General features: G+C 31.1%; 1 non-coding gene across 1 annotated transcript in view; it reads left to right on the top strand.

Annotated features, from left to right (window-relative positions):
* The window catches only part of LOC107456484 (uncharacterized), a 30,522-nt gene extending 10,518 nt beyond the window's left edge, over positions 1-20,004 (top strand). The window contains exons 2-3 of the transcript XR_011638158.1: positions 15,646-15,800; positions 19,614-20,004. This is a non-coding gene — a transcript (uncharacterized protein). The remainder of the gene's footprint in view (positions 1-15,645; positions 15,801-19,613) is intronic.
* Positions 20,005-21,315: the final 1,311 nt, after the last annotated feature.

Genomic DNA, 21,315 nt, shown 5'->3' with positions numbered 1-21,315 from the left:
TTTAACACTATAGTTGAGCAAAATCGCCATGTTGTGAGTTGCATGATTGATTGCGCGAAATATCTTGCAAGAGAAATAATGGCATTTCAAGGACATGATTCAAAATCAGGTAAATTTTAGAACTTGTTCAGGGTTATAGCGAAGCATAATCATTATGCACAAAGTTATTTGGATAAACCAGACGCTGATTGCGAAAAAAAGAAACGCATTGTGTCAAACCTCCTGAGTTGGCACAATCAAAGCAGACTTATCCAGGCATTGGAGTTATGCATCATCAATGAAATTGTTCCGAGTCCTAAACTACGCAAGGTATGGTCACTCATTATTGATTGCACTAAAGACGTCAGCAAGAAAGAGGTGATGGCTATCATTGTTCGCTACCTAGAGAATTCATCAAATTAAAATGAACCACCAAAAGTAGTTGAGCATCTACTGAAAGTATTAACACTCAAATCGTCCACAGGAGCGGCTATGAAAGAAATAGTTCTTCAGACTCTCAAAGAATCCAAAATTCCGCTAGAAACCCTCATTAGGCAGAGCTACGATGGTGCTCTCAATATGCGTGGCGATATCAAGGGTTTGAAAACACTGAGCCAGGAAGTTGCACCAAATGCTGAATATATTTGGTGCAGTAGTCACCGTTTTAATTTAGCGATAAACACAGTCGGTAAATCGTTGATTGAAATGAAAAGAGCCATTGATATGCTAGAAGACTTATACGTGCTTATGTCTGGCTTCAAACGGAATGCAGTTTTCGTGGAAGAGCAAAGAAATGGACAATGTCGGTCGTTAAAGCGAGTCCAGACAACGAGATTTAGCAGTACTAAAGATGCTGTAACTACTATTCTAAAGACTTTTACTACTGTAATTTCAACATTGAAGAGAATAATTGGAGATCCGCACATAGAACATGAAACCATTGCTAAAGCAACTGGTTTGCTGCACAGAGTACAAGATATCAACTTAGTTGTGTCTCTCCTTATACTGGATAAAATTTTTACCATTACATCCCCTGTGACAATATTAATGCAGGGAGTTGCAGTCGACCTGGCCCAAGCAGCCCAGTTGCTTGAAATTTGCAAAACTGGCATCAGGAAATTAAGAGAAAATGTTGACACATCATGGAAAAAAATATGGGAGTTGTCATGCACATTTTCCGAAACTCATGGCATTGATACCGAGATCAATCGGAGACAAAGGAGAGTTCCCCACATGTTTGATGAAAATTGCCAGGATGAAAGACTTCATGGAGAAGAATTACTAAAAACGAGCTTATATATTGTGGCTTTGGATAGTTCGAGCATTCAACTTGAAGATCTTTTTCTGGAAAAAAATTTGACCTTGTACCGTCAAATGAGTTTTTTTAGTAAAAAAAGTTTAAGATCTTCGACATTCAAAGCTACAAAAGATGACATAGGCTTTCTATGCAATAAGTACGGTCTCAATGCTGACGAAACCGTTAATGAACTGGAGAACTTTAGAGCTCTTTATCTTGAATTGGGAGAAGATGACAGTGAAATTCATAAGGAATATCAAAATGCAGCATCACTGGACACAGAGGAAGAAAGCTCAGAGTCTGAAATTGACGAATCAGATATGGCTGTTCTTTAAAAGGATTGGAGGAAGTGTTGATTTTTTTCCCCACTGAAAGCAGCTTTCGAAATTTCTGCATTTCCTAGAATAACATGCATTTATAAGATCTTGGCCATTCTACCAGTCAGTCACAAGTTGTTCCGCCGAAAGAGCGTTTAGCAGGCTTAAAATCATCAAAAATAGATTGCGGTCCACCACTGGCACAAAGCGTCTTAACAGCTTTCTGATAATTGCTGCAGAAAAGGATATATTGCAGAAAGTGTCGACAGATCATATTATTGATACTTTTGCCATGAGCTCTGAAGTTTTAAAGAAATTATTATTACCAGCCAGTTCTCTTGACTAAAGCATCAATAATATGATTTGTTGAGACTTTTTTAGATGTATCGTGTACGTTTTAACCCTTACAGTCACTATCTTTATTCAGCGATCAAAGTCAAATATTTTTGTGTGTTCTGTGCTACTTTTTACCAAATTAAGTGAAAAATGTTAAAAAAAAATAAATATTCGTATCTATATAATGAAACAATTTTGTAAAATATAATGTGCATGTTTATTTATTAATTGACAAATATATGCAACAAATGCATTATTTGCTTTGGTTACTTTTGTATATTGTTTATGAATGAGACTTACATATGCCTAAGAATTTTTTATAGTTTGAAAAAAAAACAATAAATATCAACTTTTTTGTTTAATAAAAATGTCGTTTGCAGTGAATCAATAAATCTTGAATTTTTTTATTGTTAAAAAAAATTTTTTTTTTTTAAATGGGTAATGAAAATTTGTTTTAAAAAATGTGTTTACATTTTTAACAGTATAAAGAACCATTTGCATAATTTTTTTGTTAAAAAACGGCGATCGACAGGGCTAAGAAAAATCTCAAAATCATATCCATTATAATGCACATTTTCCTGGAAGGATTAATTGTGCTAAAATTCCCAACTCTTGTGATGATTGCTGCTTGCCATTTGCTGCATTGTTTGGTAACTTCAATAAACTTATTTTTTTTAATTATTAGTTTAAAACTTCTGAGCTCATTAATCTACAGGTGCCATCAGTAACTGATCATTTATTGTAATAGTTTTAGTCAGCCCATTTTCAATTATTTTTTGTGCCGTCTTTTTTAATTTATTTATTTTTGCTTTAAACATATTTTCAGCATTCACAATCAGGATCAAGGTCTGCATTTGTCATATTATGAGTAGAGTGTAAGCAAAGTAGCACTATTTTGAGCAAGCTAACATGGAAGGGGGAAGTTAGCAAATTTTTTTTTTGGGGGGGGATAAATGCGCCCAAGAGCTTGGGGGGGATAGGGGCCACTGGTAGTTATTGTGAAAGACGATAATTTGCCCATTAATGAATGGCTCATGGGAGTTGTTGTCGAATTGTTTCCAGGAAAAGACAAATGTGTTAGAGTTTGCAGTGTGAAAACCAAACGTGGTATTTTCAAACGTCCTATCACTAAGCTAGCCATTTTACCAGTACCAGTTGAAGTTTGATTAAATCATTTCATTGTGTGTCAATTTTATATGTATATATATTTTTTTAAAAAGTGATGTCATTTCCCTATTGTTTGTTTTTGCATATTACTTATATTTGATATTATTTCTTTGCTGATATATTTGAAATACAGTACTGTATTCCAACGCAGGGAAGGGAGTATGTTGTATCTTTACTCCAGCGCCATCTACCGTAACGTTTTTGTAACACTCAGAGTAGTAATAAACAAGCTGTCATGAGGTTGTGGTGGTGCTCTCTCACTTGTCGTATTCCAATGCTAGCATTTACCAGATTTAGAAAAATTACTAATTTTTGGTCTTACCAGCGATAATACAATCCACGATAATTAGAAGTGATGATTCATGGATAAATTACCCCACTTTTGTTACCCCGCATCAACAACAGGTACAATATACCTCTGGTCGATGTGCCCTGGTCTTTGGAGCTGCCCAACCTCTAAGTCTAATCTATATTATCCTTGTATTTTGCCTTTCTCTCTGAAAGATAGTCTATTTCAGGAACATCAACATTGTCTTCTGTGGTAAATAAGTCAGTTTCCATTAAGAAATCAGGTCCCTGGAACCACATAGAATTGTCTATAATGGACTGGACACTAGACCCTCTACTCAAGAGATCAGGATTGTCCTTACTTGAACAATGATGCCAAGAAGTTGAATCTGTGAGTCTCTTAATTTCTGAAACAAGATTTGCCACAAACTACTTCCATTGCTTGGTAGAGCCTCTAATCTAATAAACAATGATTTTTGAATCAGTCTAGAAGTAAACTGTCGATGGAGTTTTCTTATCTAGAATGTGTTTTATCTTATCAATTAGCCTTGCACTTAGTAAAGCTCCCAGTAGTTCTAATCTCAGTAGAGTGATCTCCTTTATCGGAGTTACTTGACTCTTGGAAGCTGCGAGGTTGACTTCTACTTCCTGTTCTCTTCTTACTTGGAAAAAAACTACAGCGCCTAATGCTGATTTACTGGCGTCGGAAAAGGCGTGTATTTTGATGACTATTTCTTGATTTGTGCAGCCTAAAATCTTACTTGAAATTTTCAATTCTGTGAAAGTCGGTAGTTCTTTACACCATTTTAGCCATTGTTTGTGAACATCGGGTGGTAACTGTCCATCCCACGGTACCTTCTTCATCCATATCTCTTGAAATAAACATATGGCACAAATGGTAAATGGTGTCAACATTCCTAGTGGGTCAAAATATTTTACCAGCTGCTTGTTGTAAGAAGCGACGCTTAGAGTTTTCAGGAGAGGAAATATAAGTAAATTCTAGGAAATCCTTTACTTCGTCAAATTGCTTCCCAAGCTAATGGTTGCACATTCCTCTGGAATATCAAAACCTTCTTCTTTCCTATATTTCTTTAGAGTTATATCATTCATCACCATATCGCCTGAGATAAAATCATCTACGTAAATATGCTGGTCAAATAGCTGAACAGTTTTGGGATATTCATCTCTAAAATTCTCAATGTGGTGTTTAATGGTGGTTGATGACAGAAATGGTGAAGCGTTCACTCCGAAAAGAACACACTTTAACTTAAATATTTTTAAATTTCTAAGTGTTTTGTAATCTTCGTAACGATATTACGTGACTATGCACATCGCAAGTTGGTTTGGCATGAGCAGTGAGTCCTAACAGAGACAGAGTTCAGTTTTTGTCATTTTTTCAAATTACTCAAGAAATACTCAGAAATTTATTTTGTAATTTTGAGTTGTTTAAATAATGTGGTTACTTAGACCTGTCAATTAAGTTTAAAATTTCAGACATTTAAGGATTATGACTGAAAATAGTGTTTTTAAATGCACTATGCTAGAAAATTTAGTAACCGACTTGTTACTTGTAGTGTGCAATGTTTCATTAGGTAAGAAAATATTTTAAAATTTTAAAAAAAATCATTATAAACTGTGCTAGATATGTTAATATGATATATGAAGATATGATATGCAGGATAATACGACTATGATTTGGGCCTAATAAAAGCTGTGCATTTAAAGTAGTTTTTACATACTGTGCATAAATGAAAAACATTTTTAAAAAAAATCATAATTTTTATGTTAAAGACATATTTGGTAGCTTATGTAAAAGTCTGATTTAAATATCTTGAAAATTTAAAATGTGTCTGGCAATTTTCTAAGTGGTTTTTGTCCTGGAAGTAACTTCTATCATTTCCGTAAAATTATTAGGGATAGGAAAAGCCCAATTGTCCATATAATACCTTGACAATTAAATACTAGAAAAAACATCCCCAGTTCCAAGGCCATACCACGAAAAACGCTCACAAGCAAGTACCTTACCACAATGAAACCTGATAGTTGGAATGATGTACTCTGGTAAAAGTTGTTAACTTTACATTTACCTTATCTAAACATGTCCATCAGTGTGGAAGATTGTATAGTGAGACTCGTCGCTCCATACACAGTTTTATAGTGATCCACAGCTAAGTAGTAATGTTGCAAAGACCAAGCCTATCTGGCATCTTTGTTAGATAGAATGATATTTGGTTTATGGCAACTTTTTCAAAAATATTAGAGTGTATTGTAACACCTGTAGCCTGGTGAAACTCGCTATTGGTGATATTGAGTGGTTTTATGCGATTCATACAAAGCTTCCACTTCAGGAGAGGGTGATCCATTTTGTTAAGTTTATGGAGACTGTCAATGTGTGCAGTTCATGTTCCAACTTCTGTAGACTTTAACTTTTTCATATGGTTTCCACCGATTGTATTGTCCATAGATATGATAAATCTATGGCAATGGTGTCAATAAACTTGACAGTGATGTAACAACCAACCATAGCACCTTTTTCAAAATAACTAAGCTTTTGTTTTGGCACATGTGACTCAACTAATGACTCTAATATCTTTACTTATGACTATTTATCTTTAATATAAGTTATTTTAGAACACTGGATTTATGTAAGTTCTGACTTGCAGTTGAATTTTATGCATATCAGCTTACATCTAAAATGTTATTTATTTCTGGTGTCAATTTTTATAAATCTTGACTTATTATTTCATTTTGATTACATTACCTTACATTTACATTTTGATTACATTTTGAACTAAAGTTCAAAATGAAATCTGTGAAAACCCCTTATCATTTAGAATTTTATTTTAAAAAGTTCAAAAACTTCTTGGAAAGCTGCTGGAAACTTTAAATTTTCAAGGTATTCAAATTGGACTTTTTGAACTTAACAAACAACATTAACAAAACAATTATGAAATTTTTTTTAAATGTTTTCTCTGCTTGTGCAGTATAAAAAGACTTATTTAAATGCGAATCATTTTACTCGGACCTTGTCCAATTTTTAACAATTCTTTTTTTAAATGATAATTTTGCTGGGAATTAAAAACTACTGCCAACATTTTGTTTAATTTTATTGAATACATTTTCAGTTAAAGCAAAAATGCATAAGGCAAATGAAAAATATTTTTTATGGACGTTACATGTTCCATGAATATGGAATGAAATAATATTTCATTCCTCTAAATAGGCATTTCAGAAGCAAAAATAGGTATGATCATAAATAGTAATCATATTTTTTTTAACTTTAAACTTACTAAATCCCCTTTAACTTCTGAACTATTAGTCTTATCTATTTTATTTTGGTGTAATTTTAGAATCAGAGTCAGTCACTTTCAGAGCATGATTCATACAATAAGTGGCTTTGAGAATTACACGGGAAATTTGCATCTTTCTCAAAATGAAGTAGGCTGAATCGAATTTTCTTTGTTACTACCGCCATTCAGTATGCAGTGATAAGTCACTTCCTCCTTCTAATGTTCAATTCTGTTTCTTCAAGGAAAATTACCTTTTCTCTCAATGTTGTAAATTCTATAACTTTTAATGGAAAGTTTAAATAAATCCACTTGGTTTTGAGGTGGCAGAGAGATATTTTGTTTGATGTATGTTTTTCTTTTTAAAATCTGAGATTATTCAGATGCTTAGTTGTTATTAGCATTTCCAAAAAAAAAAAAAAAACTATATAGTAAACATGATATTATTCATAATTTGTAGATGCCCTTATTGTCAACTTACCTATAGGGGTGCAAAACCTTTTTGAGTGAAGGGCCTCTAGACAGGTTGACTCACGAAGAGCCGTTGGCATATTTAGTCATGTTAGTGCCAAATATGATACTTTTTAAGTGAACATTAATGTTCTGAGCCATACATTTTCTTAACAGTTAACTTAACTTATTTGCAGAAACTTTTATACAGTAGAACTCCAATTATCCGAACTCCAACTATCCGAATTGCTTTCAGAATTCCTATGGAAATATAGTAAAAAGATAAGTTTCTCTTTTTTTTTCTTTTTTTATATGAATAAAATAAAATGTTAGTAAAGCCAAGGAAAGATTTATGCAGAGAAAGTTTACAGGATAGGACAAAGATAAATAAAAGGAATAACAAAGGAGGGGGAATCCAGTGACAAAAGAGCACATGGGAGACCTTATGAATAAGGATGTTAGTTGTGGAATGTTATCTTAGGAATGTTGTTTGTTGACAAAGAAATGTGAACGCTAGACCCACTTTTAAGCTTGCTTGTGCCAATTTGCACTTGTCAGGCGCTTTACCGAAGACAACTTTTAAGGAAGCTTTTAGTAGAGGGAAAGGATGAAGAAGGTGTGTTGGATAACCACAAAAAGATAAATTTGAAAGATTGCGTGTACATGGTTGCGGAAGCTTGGAATTTGGTTAAAGATGTCTGATTAAGACGTGCATGGAACAAGTTAAAAGGCGTATCAACTAAGGAAGAGAAGGAAAAAGAGAAAAGGGAAAAAGAAGTTAAAGAAAAAAAAGGGAAGAGATAGAAGATGAGGATGCTGTATCTCTTGAGGAGTTCAGAAACATATTTTTGAAAATTCCTGGATGTTCAGATGTCAGTGCTGAGGATATAGGAGAGTGGATGACGTGTGATTCATCAGACTGTGGATTTCAAATTTTAAATGATGATGAACTTATTGAAAGTGTGATGGAGGAAAGTGTCGATGAAGAAGATGACCCTAATGCTGAAATTGAGGAAGACACAGGACCATCAGCTAGTGAAGCATTTGCTGGCCTTGAAACTGAATTGAAGTGGATGGAGCACCAACCCGAGTGTGATCATATGCAACTTCTCACTGTCAAACGGATGCGCGACTTAGCTGCCCGAAAACGGATAAAGACTGTTAAACAGCTTACTTTAACTGAGATGTTTAGCATGTAATAACTTTCATTTACTGCAAGGTATGTACACATTATTCATAAAAAGATCTCTTTCCTTAAAAACAGTTCTTTTCCCTCATTTCCACTATACATACAGTAATTATTTAAAATAAGCATTTTTTTCAAAAAAATCCAATTATCTGAATGTTTGATTATCCGAATGGGGTCCGGTCCCAATTGATTTGGATAATTGGAGTTCTACTGTGCTTTTAATTATTAGAATTCATTAAAAAATGAAAAAACTGATACTTTTTATGAAAAATATTTTCTCTTTTTTTTAACACAAAACATTAAAATAAAACCATTGTAGTACGAAATAATATACAATATTTATTTCATATTATACTTCATATATTTTTTTCTCTTTCTTGAATTATTAGTGGTTTTATGATTTTTAAATTTATAATTCTAAGTAGCCTTGCGCTTACAGTGATTGATGCATATTTGAAAATGCTATTTAAATTTCTTTAAAAACTTGAAATTATTATGTTAAAAAGATTATGTATTTTGTTCTCACTACTCAAAATCTAAAGCATAACAAATTTTAATCTTTGATTTTTGCATTGATTTTTTAAATCTGTTATTTTATTTTTCAGATAATCAGGTTATTTAAATCAATAGTTTTAATCATTGACACTGTGGTACATTTTAAATTAACTTTTTTTTTTATAACTTACATTTATTTATTTTGCATTTGTTTATTTTTTGTATTAAATATAATTTACATTTTAATTAAACACAAATGTTTTTAAAATGTTTCTCTTTTTTTAAAAAAAAGTAAGAATGTAATTTTATGTAAATTGACCTGGAAAAGCTGGTCAAGGGATAAAATTTTCTATTTGAGTATGAACCCTGGGAAGATTATCAGATTTAAAATTCTTTGTTATTATGAGATTGATTGTAGGTGAAAAGGACCTTTTTCTTATAGAAGGTTTTTTATCTCATTAATTTTTAACAATGCTGAGGTTCAATACTTAGTGTCAGCTTGAAATCTACCCAGCTTTTAACGGATAAATAGAAGTTTATATGCCTTGTGTGCAATGCTGACCACATCATGATAATACATCAATCATGATAATGTAGACCTCAACCACTTCCTCATTACAGGATTTTGCCGGAATAATTACTATATGGGAATGTTTACATGATTAACAGCAATTTACAAATACCAGTTTTTTAATAGTAAAGCAGGAAACTAAAAGAAAGCACAAATGAAAGTAAATATATTGACATACTATAGTATCAGTTTTATAGACAAGAAACTTCCTCTATGTCTAAAAAAAACAAATTAAAGTAAAGAAGTAAAAAAAAATATGTAAGTAGTTTACTCAATAGAGACAAAGAAACAAGTTTGAATAAGGAAATAACAATGGTGAGATAAGGAATGTAAAGGTATTTGGCATAAACTTTAGAGTGCAAAAGATTTAAATTAAAATGGACTTCCTAATATCAGTAAATGGTGGATATTAAAAAGATCACTAACTAAATTATTAGAATTTTTCAAAATATATAATGGCTCCCAACAATCAAGTTAGGAAGGTGAAGAGCAGTTATGAATAATTTTATTAGAAAAAAACTCTCTTCAAACCTGTGATTTGTATTCAGAGTGTGTAGAGCAATAGAAAATTGGTTAATGTCCTTAATTACCAGTTACATTATTTGTCTTATTTTCTAAGAATTATAAATATAATTTGATACCTAATGATAAAATATATGTTAAAAGTATTAATTTAAAAAGTGCAATTTTCATGAATGGTCCTAGTTTTTTAGCATTTCATTTATATACATTTTAACTTAACCATTGAGTTTAACTAGGATTAATTCTTGACTTTAATTGTAAAGACATTTGTTATTCTTTCAACAACTTTTACTGATACATACCCTCCAACTGCTACGGAAATTGGAGGTAAACTACGGAGCTACGGGTGAATAGTAAAATGCTACGGACTAAACGAAAGCGCCTGTTCGATCTATCCACTGTTGTCATCTTTCAAGCATGGTGACGTCACTGATTGTGTATCGCCAAAAATGACGTCATGAGCGGACAGCCTTGGTCGGGAGAAACCACGTGAATATGAAGGGTTACTCATCGGCAGCACCATTGTAATCTGCCTGAATGCAGCTGTTCTTTGAGATACTGCGTTAGTTTTTTGTTTTACACCGTGTGAAGTGAAGGGACTTCAATAAAAAATTTTGAAAACAACTTTGAACTTTGCTGCTCCGGTGTTAAAAGAATGATACGTTTTTGTTTAAAATTTTAAATTATTTTCCTTCCAGATCTTATCACGTTAATTTTTAAGTAGTGTATTTTATCATGTATTATGAAATTTTATTGTGATGGATCGTTATTTGAAAAGGTCTAATCAGAATCGGGAGATTTCTAATGACGATGGATTACGAAAGAAGAGGAAGAATAATCAAACGTTTAGAGAGAAATATACTAAAAAGTTTCCTTGTTTAGTATCAGGAAAAGAAAGCTTTGCAAAATGCACTATTTGTAATTCGGAATTCTCTATTGTCCACGGTGGATTGGATGATTGTTGCTGACATGTGATCGGTCCTAAAGATTGTGCTACTGCAAAAGCACAGGTGCATCAGCATCTTATTGACAATTTTTATTCTTCAAAATTAGAAGAAAATGGTGTGATTAAAGCTGAAGTATTGTTCATATGGTTTTTAATTGAGCACAATATTTAACTATCTGCTTCCGATCATTCTGGCGCCCTATTTAGAAAAATGTTCCCCGATTCCGACATTGCAAAGAAGTATGGGTGTGGACATACCAAGATGCAGGCAATAACTGTTTCCACTGCTGAGGGGATAAGAGAGAGTACTGTAAGTAAGCTCAGAACATCCTTATTTTCTCTTTCAACTGATGGAAGCAATGCATATTTGATAAAAAGCTGTATCCCTTAATTTTTAATTATTATGATGAAGAAAAGGGACAAATCGTATCATCACTGGTTTCTTTATGTGAATCAACTAACAACACTGGTGAGGGAATTTTTCAACTTCTTGATGGAGAGTTTAAAAAATATCTACTGAAGTGAGAGAGTTGCATAGTATTCAGTTCTGATAATGCTAGCACATTGACTGGATGTAATAAAGATGTTTTGAGCTATATAAAACAAAAGCAACCAAATATAAAATTCATTGAATGCCCTTGTCATTTGGTTCATCTAGCGGCTCAAAAAGCTACAGCATAATTGCCCCTTGATGTGGAGAATTTGGTGATAAACGTTTTTTACTAACTTGAAAAGAGTAATAAAAGTAAGTATGAATTTAAAATCTGTCAGATAGAATGTGATGTAAAACTTCACAAGATTTTAAAGCATGTTTCAACTCTGTGGTTAAGTTTGGAAAATTCTCTAAAGAGACTAGTTGAGCAGTGGGACCTGTTGCTAATTTTTTTTCATAGTCCGATGTTAAGGAGAATGCTAGCTCAGAAAAAATAAACAAGTTACTTAAATCAAGCAAAATAAAGATATATTGTGTTTTTGTTACATCGATATTGCCTGTAGTCACCAAGTTAAATGTTGCCCTGCAAAAAGAGCAACCTTCTATCCATACTTTGTATGATGATTTAATGAGCTTATATTATGAACTTCTTGTACGATTTGTTTCGCCTTCTACCATACGCAAATCCGAGTCTTCTCTGTTTCAAGTGAAATTTCAGAAACATAAATATCAAAAACTTGATGAGTCTCTTATAATAGGATCAAGTGCTAGATCTATTTTGAGTGATCTGACGCCAGAAGATATAACTGAGTTTTTTTTCATGCATGTAAATATGTTCTCAAAAAGTTTCCTTTAGAGGACGATTTTCTTAAGCATGCTTCTGTGGCAAACATTTTGAAGAGGCAGAATACAAATTTTGCATCCCTTAAATATTTGTATGATTTGTTTAATTGTGGTATTGACATTGATCAACCTGAGTTAGAATTTGCCTTTTATCAGGCAGGCAATTTTCCTTCTGAAATTTTAAATCTTACCAGAGTAGATGAGGCATGGCATAAAATTGGCCAGTTAAAGGATAACAATGGAATAAAGAGATATGTGGCTTGCCAAAAATAATGCTTTCAATTTTCTCAGTTCCAAATAGTAATGCTGGATCTAAGAGAATTTTTAACATGATTCCTAAAAATCAAACTGATAATCGCTCAAGTCTGAGTACGAGCATATCAAGTCTGAGTCTGAGCATATGGCGGTTTAAATACTATGTTTCTGTAATTAAGGGTATTTTTAATTAAAATCAGATTTGCTTATAGATTAGATTTCTTAATTAATGCTTTTACTCCTTAATTATAATAGATAATTCAAAGATTTGAAACAATTTAGCTATTGGTTAATGTCTATACAAATTCATTCCTCTTAAAGAATAAATTTTAATGTGTAAGCTTTATATGATATAAGTTTTTAAATATTGTTTTCTAATTCTGAAAGCTTTATTAGGAAGAAACTCATTTATATAATCCATTTTTCTTTCAATAAATTGGTATTGTTTTCTTGATTTAATTGCTTTAAAACTTGGTGTAAAAAATATTTAATAGGAAACATCTTAGACATCTTATTTTTCTTTGAAATTTTTATAAATATACAATAAAACTTTTACTTTCATTTGCAATTTATTAATTTTATGTCCTTAGAAAAGTGTACCTTCCTGTATGTGAATTAAAATTGTATCTAAATAACATGATTTTTTAAATGTCTATAGCATTTTAATTTTTTTAAAAATTTCTCAATGTGAAATAGCATTTTACGCGTTTCAAAATCTTTTCTTATATGCTTCAGCTGCTTTTTGAAATTATAAGTGAATATAATTAAGTATCAATATGAGCATAGCAAATATTGCGGGATGCTGTAAATGTGAGTTGCGTGAGTGCTACTGGTGGCTAGGTGGGCAAAGTTGGAGGGTATGCTGATATAGCATTGTGTAAAGAGTACATAGGGGGTTGCATAATATAATACAAAACTGCCGTGGCTGGAGATCTCTATAAATTAACAAGCTCAATAGTTGCCATGTGAAACTTTTATTATGTTATACTAGAATGTATAAGTAAAAATGTTTTGTTCAATAGTTAAGTTCAGATTTTAAAGAGAAAATTGTAAAAATTTTCAATTATCACGGTACACCTTAACTAAAATTAAATAAAAATGCTCTTACACCTAGAAAATTAGAAGAGATTCTGAATTTACAATGTTCTTAGATAATAAAAATCTAAAAATTAAAATAATCTGTGGAGAGATTTTTAAAAAAATCCACTTTGAACATCTTTGTTCACGAAGTACGATATTTCAAAAATGTTAGCATCATTTTATGCTTATAAATAGAAAAAAATTAACATATTTGTATTAAATAGTCGATGAACCACTATTTTAAAAACAAATAATAAAAACTTAAATCAACTTTAGCGACACAAGCACTGTGAAAGTAGCACTAGCACTGTGACCTTAAAAATGGCAGCTTCCATTCGTGTGTGCACATGAAGTAGAAAAGCAATTGAACCAGGATAAAAAACAAAACTTAATACCACAGCTCATTATTTCGACGATTATTTTGATTTTAAGGAATTTCCTTTCTTTTGTATAAAAGGCGATGAAGTCTCGAATGCTCCTGCGCTTGGAGTTAACTGCAAAGATGTTCCTGCTTTTGTTCAGTATGTGAAAAATAAACGAGATTTACTGGATGTTCACTTGGATATTAATGGAGGAGGTGGATTTTTAAAAATATGTCTTTCTGTACAATCAAATGAGTTGGACTTCGAGTGCAGCTGTAAGTGTGCTAAGTATGATGAGGGGATAGCTGCAAGGAAATTTAAGGATTCTGGAGTTAAACGACTATTCATTCTAGCAGCCGTTCTGAGTGCACAAGAAAATTATAAGAATGTAGATCAACTCATTTCAACACTGAATATAAGTCCTTTCCACGGCACAATTGCAACCGATTTGAAGTTAGCGAATATCTTAGCAGGTAGTCACACAGCAGCGCATACCCATGCACTTATTGTTATGCCAAGAAAGATGAGCTAAGCAGCTGTGGCGAATTGAGATCCCCCGAAAATGTTTCATCGTATTATACAAGTTGGCTAACTGAAGAAAAAGGTTAAAAAAACAAAGCGAAAGATTATTTCAATTGCATTCATCCACCGCTAATTGCAACTGTTGGAGGCAAAACATTCCTGGACATTATTCCACCGCCAGAATTACACCTTATGCTTGGTGTTGTTAACACTGTTTTCACGCATATGTTGAAAGAGTGTGAAAATGAATCGCTAACATGGACAAAAGCTTGTAATGTTTAGCGTGAAATCAGACGAGGATGTTCTGTGTTTAAAGGAAATGCATGCAAAACACTTTTGGATAAAGAAGAACTTCTGCACCAGTTTAAAAATGTAGCAATATTGAAGTACGTTAAAGTATTTGACGACTTAAAAAAAGTGGTTTCTGCATGCTTCGGAAATAATCTTGACCAAAATTCCAAAGCATGTATAAAAGTATTCAAAAAGAGCTACATGGACTTAGGTGTCAGTGTTACACCAAAGGTTCATGCAGTTTTTTTCCACATTGAACAAAACGTGACAAAAACGGTGAAAGATTCGCATTTTTTGGGGAGTAGGCGATGGAGTCCGTACATTTTGATTTCTTAAAGTCTTCCTGGGAAATTAATAAGGTTGCTGCAAATCACTCGGATTATTCTAAACACCTTTCGAGAGCTGTTTGTAGATATAATGCTTCACATGTTTAAATTGATGTAATTATAATTAAATTATGTTACATTTTCATATTTTATCAGCAGTAAAATGTTTAAATAATAAAAGTTCAATATAATTACAACTAAAAAATCATTATTATATCATTTTTTTTCCTTTCTATTGCTATAAAACAACGCCAGATTTTCCAAAATATCATACTTCGTGCGCAAGAATGTTCAAAGTGGATTTTTTTAAGTATCTCTCCACAGATTATTTTGATTTTTATTATCTGTTAACATTGTAAATTCAGAATCTCTTCTAATTTTCCAGGTGTAAGAACATTTTATTTAACTTTGGTTAAGGCGCACCGTGTTGTGGCTAAAATATTTCTGGACTGAAAATTAAACTAATTTAATAGGTCTGGTTATACTGTGGAGAAGGAAATAGCAGGTGCTCAAAATAGTTAATATCATTTTTAGAAGAGAGAACTCTTTTATTTTCTAAAAGAAAGAGTTCAATGTTGACTTGGTTAAACATATAAAGCTTTTTTAACTACCTTTATTGTATTTTAATTCAATGTATTTGTAATTGTTAATTTCATTGTTAATATTTTAATAAAATGTTTTTTTCGCAGGTACAATAAACTTTATAAAGGAAAATATCGATATACTAAAGATGGCCTGAGTAATTTAAAATATAAACGATTAGAAATAGTATTTAAAAAGCTTTACACTTGGGTGTTGGTGGAAATTGAGCCTATCAAGTAGATAAAATTCTTCTCTAATACTGGTATGTAAAAGTCAATAGACTATTTTCTGCTCTTATATTTTTGTGTGATTTTACTTTTAATATTTATATTAACTCTCTAAGTTGGTGTGAGCCACATTTAACGCTGGTATAATTTTCTAGATTAGATGGCTCAAAAAATCTGAAAATTCAAAATTAACCAGACTGTAGCCACCTAAATAACTAGATGTATGGTTTATATGAAACATAAAGTGTGTAAAATTTAACATAGTTTGTAAAGTGAAACGTAGATATAGTAATGTAGTTGAATCAACATGTAATAAACTCACTCTTCTCTTTAAATTAAATTATTTTTTAAAGTATAGTTTTACTAAGGCCAGGCCAAAAGTGAGTTTCATTCCTTCATACAAAATGTTTTTAAAATAATACATTGTTGAAATTTTGTGGCAACCTTAGAAACATTAATTTTACTGGGTGTAACATAGTGACTTTGATGCAATGCATAGCAATTGCATTCATATTGATAATTTAATTTATGAGTAGCTTCTTGCTAGCGAAATGTTGATATTTTTGAGAAGGTGCATTGCAGTGCAAGTGAATAAAAGAAAGTGCAATGTGCTTTGACAAATGTTGAATGTTGTTGAGGAATAAAACAAAATATAGCTTTAGTTTGGACATTTAGAATATGAAATTAAGTTAGGAACTCTTTTATAAAATTTTAAACTTTTTTTTGCTCCAATGGTATTTAAGTAATTGAATCCAACTAACTATATTAGAGGCTTGAATGCAGCAAATTTTTTTTTGTTATTGTTTGTTTTTAAAACTTTTTCTTACTTTTTTGATTTCAAATTTCATATTCGTATTTTATATTTCTTGTATATACTAAGTAATTAAGACATTTTTCGAACTTCTCTCTTGAATTTTTCTTTCCTTTTTGTGTATGATTTTTTTAAAACCATTAATGCAATGGTTGCTTTTCTTTTATAAAGTTTATTATTTATATACTGCAGTTTAAAATTTATATCATACATAACATCATATTCAGTTGTAACCATCAATATAATAAGTAGCATAACTTTTAAGTGATTTTAGTGTCACTGGTTATCTTTCTTTAAAATTTCAAAAGCTTATCTTAAACTGAGTCCTAAATTTAAAAACCTAACATAAACAAATAAAATCTTAGAACAGCAGTTACTAATCTATTTCAACCCATTTCCTTTCTTCACTATTGCTAAAGTTTATTTCCCATTTTTACTATTGCTCAAAGTTCATTCCTATCCTTCCAAAACTGTATACAGTAAAACCTTATGTTACAGACACTCCTACAAAATGGACACCTCTCATTATAGACATATTTTTTATTTCCTGTAAATCTTCTATGAATAAACCATTATGTAGCCTTTCCACAGAGTGGACACTCTCTTACCAAACATCAATTATGCTGCAAAAGGCGATTTTCTATCTTTTCAACTGGACAATTTTTCTAAATTTCGAAGAAAAAAAAAATATTTTTGCTTTATCCATAGCTATAAATATTGTTTAGCTATTTCACTACTGAAAAATCTATTATTCTCCTGCAATTATTCTAAAAGTAATTAACAATATACTTTGTTATTAGTGTACCCTTCCTGTAAACGACAACTCTCCTAAGCAGTCCGTTTTTTCGATCCCAAAAGTGTGCGCTTAACCAAGGTTTCACAGTATTACAGTGAAACCTTGTTTAGGTGGGCATTCTTGGAACCATAAAAATTGTCTATTTACAGGAAGGGTACCCCGATAACAAAGTTTAACACCGTAAAATTATTTAGAATATTTTAAAGGATATATAAATAATTAAATAATCTGCAATAACTATCTACATGGATATTTATTTAAACTTTAAAAAATATTCTTTTATATACGAAAAAGGAATATTTGAAAAAGTTTGATATAAATACATAATTCTAGATGTAGCTACAGATAAACAAATATAATTTTCCAATTTATACAGACATTCAAGTTAGTCATATGATACGGAATGGGAGCTTTTAGTTCTCAGTTGGTTTCACTTTTTAGATTTACACCCCCTAACACCTATCTATGACTTGATAGGAAATGTTAATACCTCCTTGAAAATATACCTCCCTCGATGCACAGGAAAAAAACACTGCATACCTGAGAGGCATGAGGACCTATGGAGTTGAGTATTCACAACTGATCATCTATCAAGTGTCTGAATGGGTGTTTCAATTATATGAGCAACTCAAAGATTATGTTTCTGTTCTCTTTTTTTACCCCAGCTGTGTAAAATACAGTCTTCAAATTGGTAAGAAAATGAAAGAAATTTTCAGTGGCAAAGAGGCATTTAGAGCATTGAAGACATCATTTCAAATTGAGGGGTCTCATGACTGTTGTCCTGATGAAAAGATCAAAAGATGCCGCTGTCCAAATTGTTTCACAAGAGTAGTATCATTTTCTCCCCTTTCTTTGCAAAGATAAGGCGAGGTGACAGGAGAAAGATTGATTCTGTAGTAGTGAAATAGCTTAAAAATATTATTAGTTATGGATAAGGCAAAAAATTTACATGCTTTAAAAATGGTGAAGAGTTGCATTTTTTTCCTTGCAACTCAAAGCAGATATAGTTTTTTCCTTTTCTTTTTTTTTCTTTTTTTCAAATTTAGAAAAATTAGCATCTGGTTTGAAGAGATCGAAAATAACTTTTCAGGGCAAAAATGATTGTCTGCTCTGCGGAGAATGTACATAATGGTTTATTCATAGAGGATTCACAAGGAATTAAAAATGTGTCTATATTGAGAGACGTCTGTTTTGCAGGAGTGTCCATAACAGGAGGTTTCACTGTATAAATATTTAGATCATATCTTAACATATTTTAGAATTTAAGCAACAAAAGTGCAGAAAGCTGTAGTGAATACTAACGTCTTAATTATTTTATCTATATTCACACACTAACATTAAAACCAAAATAAATTTTAATCACACTTGTTATAAAATATTATATTTTGTGTTGGTTTTCCCTTTCTTGTTCTCGTGAGAAACCATATCAAACATTGCAACGTTTTTTATTTTATCTTTTCTGTTCAACTTTTTTTGTTTACTCATAAAAGCTTTCACTGTAGTGAAGCCTGCCGAAAAGAATGTAATCAGACTGGCATCATTCCTTTCTTAAAACTATATTATTCTATATGGAGTAATTATCTCCAGGGTAGAAACTCTTGTTAAGGAACTTATCTATTAAAGCAGTGCTATTCTTTATAGGATTTTGATAGCTTCAAAATTTTTTCTTGAAGAAAAGAATAATTTGTTGAGAAGGACAACTTTGTTATTTAAGCAAAAAATATGCCAAATTTGTCATCCCAGAAAAATGTTTAAAGGCTATTTACTTTTAAACTTACTAATATACATATGAAAATTGTTCAGTAATGCTTTCTGAAAATTTTAATTGTTAGCTATAGCAGAAATATGTATGTATAAAGGGTTTGTCACAGTAATGTCAATGAGTCAGTTAAAAAACATTTATTGATCTGATGAGTACAGCAAGTAAAAAAGTTTCAAATAGGCTCATCCTGCATCATTAAAATGCTACCAAATTTCTAGGCATCACAATTGGTATGGTAGACTTTTAACTGAATGTTATTCAGAGCAAACCTTTTTTACTTAGACCGTTAGCTTCTTTGAATCAGCTAGAAAGCTAATCACAAAAAAGGCGGAGTAGCGAAGCTTTTCTTCACACACTTTATTTATCTGCAAATTCTAGTTAAAAGTCCTTTTTGTAATGTTTTTTGTCTCTGAAACACTTAAACAATTGTCTTTGTTCGAAATCATGTTCAGTTGCTTGTATAACGTTTTTGTTAGCAGTTGTCACTGAAAGCTTTCCAGAGCACAATCCACTGCTGACATCTTTATGCCCTTTGTGTGGCACTATGGACCTGCCATTCTTATAGCAATCATCATCAAATGTCATTTATATCCTGTGAAAATTTTCTGTGAACTTACCAAGATTGCCATAACAGTTGATAGTAATAATTTTGACTCATTAAGTTCTGCATGGGAGCTTGAATAACATATTCTGCAAATAGCATTCTTACTAACAGGATGATTGAAGAAGACTTAGTGACTGTGCACATATAATCTGAACCGGATCTGAGACTGTAGTGATATGTATTTGCTGCAGTGTAACTCCACTGGCATTTCTGGACAAACCCTATATATTTTATTAAAAATGCATTTGTCACAATTTTTCTTAATTTTTTAGGGGGAATAAATTGTGTTGGTTCCATTTCTCTGTTAAAGTTGTTCCAGTTCCATGCCATAGTATAAAATCAAATTTTACAGTTGGTGGTGCTCAATAATACATTTTTTTGTGAAATGTTTCTATGTAACCTTTAAATGAATTGTTCTGAATTCTTCATAAATTATTTATTAACTTTTCATTTTTTGGTTTGTGTTTCATACACATCATAAAAGTTATGTTAACTCATTTTTTTTATTGTACTCCATTTCATAAATTATTTCTTATTCAGAAATGAATTTCCATTTTAAATAGCATTCATTATTTTATTAGCTTTGTTTTATAGTCTTTACTACCATATTTAAATTGTTATTTAATCTTATTAAAATTTTGCATGTAATTTGAGAGGTTGTTTTAAAGGCTCTTTGTTAAAAATTAAAAAAAATAAATATCCATTAAAATTTGTGAATGTATTTAATACTGTGTTACTCAATAAAATAAGATTTCTTTACAAAAAAGGATTCAATACTGCAACTTTTAAAATATATCCTAAGAAAACTATTTACCAATGTATGCTATTAATCTTTACTGATTTATTTTTATACATGCTAAAAGAATTCCTATAAAAAAATTTCCCCTTGTCTTTTACAATATTTCAATTTAACCAATGTTGGTAATTGCTTTTGTGCTAAGTTATTTGAAAAAATATCAAAGATTTTTTATAATCGTATTATATTCACTTTTCTGTTCATTTTTGTTCTCAGAATACAATTTTACTTTATCAAAACAAACCCAAATTTATTCTAATTAGTCAATTTTGCAATTTTTTATTCAAATGTCATATATATATATCAAGAATATGTTTGTTTCACTTATTTCCATTGTTAGAATTTATTCTTTGCTTTTAGTTTTGCATGTATATTCCAATGTTAATTTCATAATTGTTTGCAAGAAGTTTTTTTTTTTTTTTTTTTTTTTTTTTTTTTTTTTTTTTTTTTTTTTTTTAAATTTGATCTATGCATTTTTAAAAGAATTTCATTGTATTCTAGTTCATATTAAAATGTTTTGTACGAGGAGGGGAACACATGAAGAAGTTTTAGATATCGTCAAGATTAAAATTAAATTTAGAGGCAAGAACTATCTTTTTAATATAAATTTTCAGTAAAAATACCTTAAAATTTTTTTATGATGAAACAAATTTTGCTGAAAACTTTCTGATGTATAAGTTATTATACAGTGTAGGACCCAAAATCCGGCACTCACGGGACCGACGGAATTCCATATTTCGGAATTTTCTGAATTTCGGATCTCTTTCGGAAATAAAAAACA

Source organism: Parasteatoda tepidariorum, chromosome X1, assembly GCF_043381705.1.
Source record: "Parasteatoda tepidariorum isolate YZ-2023 chromosome X1, CAS_Ptep_4.0, whole genome shotgun sequence".
Lineage (NCBI taxonomy): Eukaryota > Metazoa > Arthropoda > Arachnida > Araneae > Theridiidae > Parasteatoda > Parasteatoda tepidariorum.
This window is presented reverse-complemented; position numbering and strand designations above follow the sequence as displayed.